At 36.0% G+C, this 5,975-nt stretch overlaps 1 long non-coding RNA gene across 2 annotated transcripts; it reads left to right on the forward strand.

Annotated features, from left to right (window-relative positions):
- Positions 1 to 1,584: 1,584 nt before the first annotated feature.
- LOC139775553 (uncharacterized) lies at positions 1,585 to 2,189 on the forward strand. 2 transcript variants are annotated; one of them, XR_011718853.1, is made up of 2 exons: positions 1,585 to 1,836; positions 1,961 to 2,189. It is a non-coding gene; the product is annotated as an uncharacterized lncRNA (long non-coding RNA). The 2 variants fall into 2 exon arrangements; XR_011718854.1 differs by having other exon boundaries at positions 1,968 to 2,189.
- The last annotated feature ends 3,786 nt before the right edge of the window (positions 2,190 to 5,975 follow it).

Below are 5,975 nucleotides of genomic sequence, written 5' to 3' on the forward strand. Positions count from 1 at the left end.
AATAGTACATGTATGAATAAAGGAAAGTCATTTAAAGCAGTTAATATGTTGAATCATTAATATATTGAATAGTTTTTACAGTATGTACACACACACACATACACACACACACACACACACACACACACACACACACACACACACACATTAATATTATACTGGGCCACGGCTGGGGAGTGGGAGATGAGGGCGACGGAGAAGACGGCCCTCTCTAATAACCCTCATGCGATGTACTAGGGTGGGAATATGTGCGTCAATCGTAGGCTGACGAAATTCAATGTCCTCCATGAGACGGATAAAGTGCTCCCGCGTGTCCAATTGGTGGGTCATTAACAACCTGTTCATTTGACCTAACTGGTATGGAAAATCTGGAATTTCGCTTTCCATAATATCTTGAGCGTCTCGCAGGCCTTCACGCGGAGACATGACAAAAACTGCAACATAAAAAAAATGAAAGGAATATAATTACATGTGACTTCTTTATTATATGAAAAAATGTCTTAAAGAGATGAAGCAATTCTGAATTTTGATATACATAAGAAATAATGTTCGACAATTATTGGACATGTTAAAAAAATTAAATGTACTAATACATTTTGGCATTAAATAAAATAGTCTGATAATTATTTAAGATGTAAAGAAAAATATTAAATGTATTCATACTTTTTAATACATAAAAAGAAATAATCTTTATATATATAGATTGAAGATGTTAAGAAAAATTAAGTAATATATTTTAATACATAAAAAGATATTATCTTTATTGAAGATGTTGAGAAAAATTAAATGTATTAATACCTTTTAATACATAAAAAGAAATAATCTTTATTATTGATGTTAAGAAAAATTAAATGTACTAATATATTTTGGCATAAAATAAAATAGTCTGATAATTATAAAGATATAAAGAAAAAAATTAAATGTATTCATATATTTTAATACATAAAAAGAAATAATCTTTATTATTGATGATGTTAAGGAAAATTAAATGTACTAAGGCATGGTTGCACCAACGCCGCATAACTTTGACCTTAGCTTAATTCACTCTTCGTCTCTTTCTAAGCAAAATAGTTAGACTAACTTTGACTTTTATTTCATCTTTTCGTTGTTCTATTTAAGAAGATACTTGAAATATGTTATAACTGAAGAAAATTATGACTGATCATGCAATTTGTAATTGTTACATATATCGTGAGTTTCGTAAAACAGCATATCACAAGTCAGTCATTTCAAACTGATTCTTGACGTTGACCATATGATGACATAAAATTTATCATTACGATCGGGAGATGTACATTACTTACTGCTTTTTCAGCCCGTGGAATCTGAAAATATCGATACCGCAACGTTTTTGTAACTCTGGGCACTCTGGGCACTCTTCGCACGATCTGTAAAATTAATTAAATTAATAATATTTGCGAAATATTCGCGAAATTAATAATATTCGCGAAATATTCATTAAAAGTACAGAAATATTTAATTTGGCCAAAAGTGCTTTTTGGCCAAAAGTGCTTTTTGGCCAAAAGTGTTTTTTGGAAATTTGCGGTTCTTTAACAATTACGATCCGGAGATGTACATTAGGGGAGACCGGGGCTAAAACGTCTACGGGGTAAATACGTCTAATCAAATATCTCGGAACCTGTATATTGTGCAAACTCGCTATTAACATTGTAAACGCTGCTTATAGTACCCATGTGACCAACGGAGTTTCGGCAGGTTACCTGCCGTGTTACGATTTTTACGAGGGCAAACGTGTTTTCGAAAGGTGAAAGTTACATTTTCTGCGCGTGGAAATTTTGTAATATCTGCAATAATATTTGCTCTCCAAATCTCGAGGTACGTGATTATAAAGAGTAATGCATGCTGAACACGAATCCAGTGTAGTTTTTTCATTATCGTTGATGTCTAATATTTCGTGGGCGATCAAACCTGAAACTTGTGTTTGGGGCTAATCGGTCAGTAAGCAGTCCGGGTGCATTTCCAAGGCATTTTCGGGCTCACTGCATATGGAATATGGATGAGACGGGAATTACAACCGTTCAGACACCGAATAGAGTCATCGGACGTCGAGGAGTGAAACAAGTCGAGCGAGTGACTTCTGCGGAAAGAGGAACCCTCGTAACTATTTTTTAATAATGTTTCGCATAAAAATTTTAAATAAATTTTTATATTTTTCTCTTAAAAAACAATTATTGCATGTATCCTATTATTTTTTAGAATTAGATGTACGTATATGTATTGAAAATGCAGTGCAGACTGTTATACCCCGGCATTTTTGAGATTTCAATTTTTCCACCGTTGTCGTTTTTGCTCTATACCGGTTAAACAAAGCGACGTAGACAAAAATTTCCTATATAAATTTTGTAGCTAAAGGTTCACTCTTTACAGTAGTATACCACATTTAACTACAATTATTTATTTTGTTGTTAAAAATCGGCACCGAAAAAAAAACGAACTGTTTAGCCCCGGTCTCCCCTACTTACTGCTTTTTCAGCCCGTGGAATCTGAAAATATCGATACCGCAACGTTTTTGTAACTCTGCGCACTCTTCGCACGATCTGTAAAATTAATTAAATTAATATTTGCGAAATATTCGCGAAATTAATAATATTCGCGAAATATTCATTGAAAGTACAGAAATATTTAATTTGGCCAAACTGCTTTTTGGAAATTTGCGGTTCTTTAACAATTACGATCGGGAGATGTACATTACTTACTGCTTCTTCAGCTTGTGCGTGGAAGGAGAAAATATCGATACCGCAACGTTAATGCGCACTCTTCGCACGATCCACTAATACAGAAAAGCACTCTGTTAATAACGAGAATTACGATCGGGAGATGTAGATTACTTACCGTTAATGTTGTTTTGCAACTCGAAAGCAGAAATACGTAACAGGATGACTACTTTCTCTGCAATATCTACTCTGATGTACGTCGAGAGCTAAGCACAAGTACGTCGTATTTGAATTGAATTTCGAACGAAGAAGATCCGAGATTACACAGATCGTAGAGCGTCAATTCAACGAGTTATGGCTTCTGCCCATAGGACACTGAAACGCTAGCCGCGCAGTAACTAGCGACGCGGCAGCCAATCAACGCGTCGCCTTTCCGTTCGAACCAAAAGCTTATTGGCTACCGCGTCGCTTCTTGCCGCGCGGTAAGCGTTTGTTTGAATCTTTCATTTTTCTTTAGTAAATTTGTCCAATTTAATTTATTTAACAAATTTCTATATGAATTTATTGGTTTCTGACTTTGGTTTTCAATAAATATCTTTGGTCTATTGGTCTAGGGGAAAACGGCTTAAGTTTGTCAAATTTAAAAATGCTTTCACGGTCTTGCAAATTTTAGCAAATTAGATAAATTTATAATAGGAAATTGCAATACAATCGTTCGTTAAGCCTTGTGTACACGATACTAGAAATCGGTCCGAGTTTTGGTTTAAGCCAATCAACTTGCAGCTCTTACAGAAAAGCAGCAGTTTCATTAGCTTAAACCGAAACTCGGACCGATTTCTAGTATCGTGTACACAAGGCTTTAGGTTAGGTTAGAATTAAGAGAAGCGAATTGAACGCCTAAGTCTAGGGGAAAACGGCTTAAGCTTGTCAAATTTGAAAATGCTTGCAGACTTTTAAATGTTAGCAAATTAGATAAATTTACAATAGGAAATTGCAATACAATCGTTTAAACTGGAGAATCGTTAAAATTTAAGAGAAGCGAACTAAACGTTTACGTCTAGGGGAAAACGGCTTAAGCTTGTCAAATTTAAAAACGCTTTCACGATTTTGTAAATTTTAGCAAATTTGATAAATTTACAATATAAAATTGCAATATAATCGTTCGTTAGTTTTAACACGTTTTTTTTGTCTTTATTGAAAGACACCATTAAAGAGACGGCGAAACGGTATCTTTTTTTTATGATGACTTTCTCAATAAGACTTTCCCACATCTTGTCACTTTGTCAAAAGAAAACTTAAGAAAAACATCTTTTTCTTATTGTTAGTGTTATATGTTGTCTGTGTAGTTTTTCCAGCAGAAAACGCTATATGTACCTATATACCTGCTTGCATCCTTCAATATCCCCCACCCTCTATAATAGGTAGTCTTTCTTTCGCTTTCCAGTAATTTACCTGAATCCTGGGGTTTGGATTTAACACTTTTCAGGTCCATGTATTTCGTGAGACTTGGCAGTCTAGTATATAATATAGCTGTGGACCCATACAGAAGTGGTGTGCGCTCACTAACCACGTGTTCCAACATTTTTTCTCTTTTTAGTCCAGTCAAATTAGACAAAAAAAAGGCTTTTGCTCGGAAGTGAAGCGGTATCAGTGAAACCTTTTTAGGGTTGCTGGGTGGGTGTAGAAGAACTTATTTCTTAGTTTTCGGGTTAATCGGACCGATGGGTTTTTAAGGGGGGGAGGGGGAATGAAAAATTTCGTTTTTTCGCAATAACTCGGCGAATTTTGACCGTACATGATTGACTAACCCCTCATTTTGTAGCTCTTTTAAAGCCCTACAATTCATTTCGTGAAGACCCTAACTTAAAATCAAGATTTGTCGAGTTCTAACCGGTGAAAGTGGGAAAAAATGTATTTTGTCGCGGTTTTTTGCGTTTATCTCGTTTCCATTAATAGATAGAAATATGCCGCCACTGACAAAGTTGTAGGGCTTGAAGAGACCTACAAAATGAGGGGTCAGTCGTTCAGATTCGTTAAAAATTGAGCCCAGTACCCCTATTCTGTAACTCTTAACGACAGTGTCGGTATCGTTATGTTGTCGTTGCGCAGGTATACTATATGGGAAAAAAGCTGCGCAACTGTCGTTATGAGCACATAACGACGCATAACGAGTTACAGAATCGCACTACAGGAAAGTCTCTGGAAGTCGCGCTTTTAACGCGTGGCCGATCGTCGCCCGCGCCGCCCGCGCCGCCCGCGCCGCCGCCGGCGACGATCGGCCACGCGTTAAAAGCGCGACTTCCAGAGGCTTTCCTGGGCTCAATTTTTAACGAATCTGAACGACTGACCCCTCATTTTGTAGGTCTCTTCAAGCCCTACAACTTTGTCAGTGGCGGCACATTTCTATCTATTAATGGAAACGAGATAAACGCAAAAAACCGCGACAAAATACATTTTTTCCCACTTTCACCGGCTAGAACTCGACAAATCTTGATTTTAAGTTAGGGTCTTCACGAAATGAATTGTAGGGCTTTAAAAGAGCTACAAAATGAGGGGTTAGTCAATCATGTACGGTCAAAATTCGCCGAGTTATTGCGAAAAAACGAAATTTTTCATTCCCCCTCCCCCCCTTAAAAACCCATCGGTCCGATTAACCCGAAAACTCAGAAATAAGCTCTTCTACATCCCCCCAACAACCCTAAAAAGGTTTCACTGATACCGCTTCACTTCCGAGCTCAAATGTCTAATTTGACTGGCCTATTGTGATTTTTTCAATTTATACAGAAAATTTAAATCTGCCTAGCTGATAAACAGTAAGTAGCATAAAAATCGACAGAAATAAGTTTTTCTGATTAATTTTTTTATTCAGTTCCGAGTTAAATTTCCGGATAATTCTCTTTATTCACTGTGTGATCATTAAATAGTTTGACTTATTGTTAGATCGCTATAACCTAGCTGTATCAAATAATGAGACATAAGATACATTAAATAAATGAAAAAATACATTTTGAAAAATGTTTGTCACTTATTGTTAGAAGCGTAAGTGTAGCGAACGTAAGCAATTTAAATTTTGCAATTTCTTTTCTTTGGTGTTCGTGCACGCGTGTATATGCCGTATGTTCCTACTACCACGTAATGAAACACACTACCACACATGGTGAAATACTCTATAACGTGTATCGGAAAACAAGATATAGGATACCTTTTTTTAAGTTAGATAATAAAAAATATATTTCAGAAAATCTTAAGCCCGTTCTACAATAGTCGTAAGAGTATGCGATAAGACGTAAGCAGTAAAAA

Source organism: Temnothorax nylanderi, unplaced genomic scaffold, assembly GCF_030848795.1.
Source record: "Temnothorax nylanderi isolate EJ_2023f unplaced genomic scaffold, tnyl_v1.0 TNYL_tig0100_pilon, whole genome shotgun sequence".
NCBI lineage: Eukaryota > Metazoa > Arthropoda > Insecta > Hymenoptera > Formicidae > Temnothorax > Temnothorax nylanderi.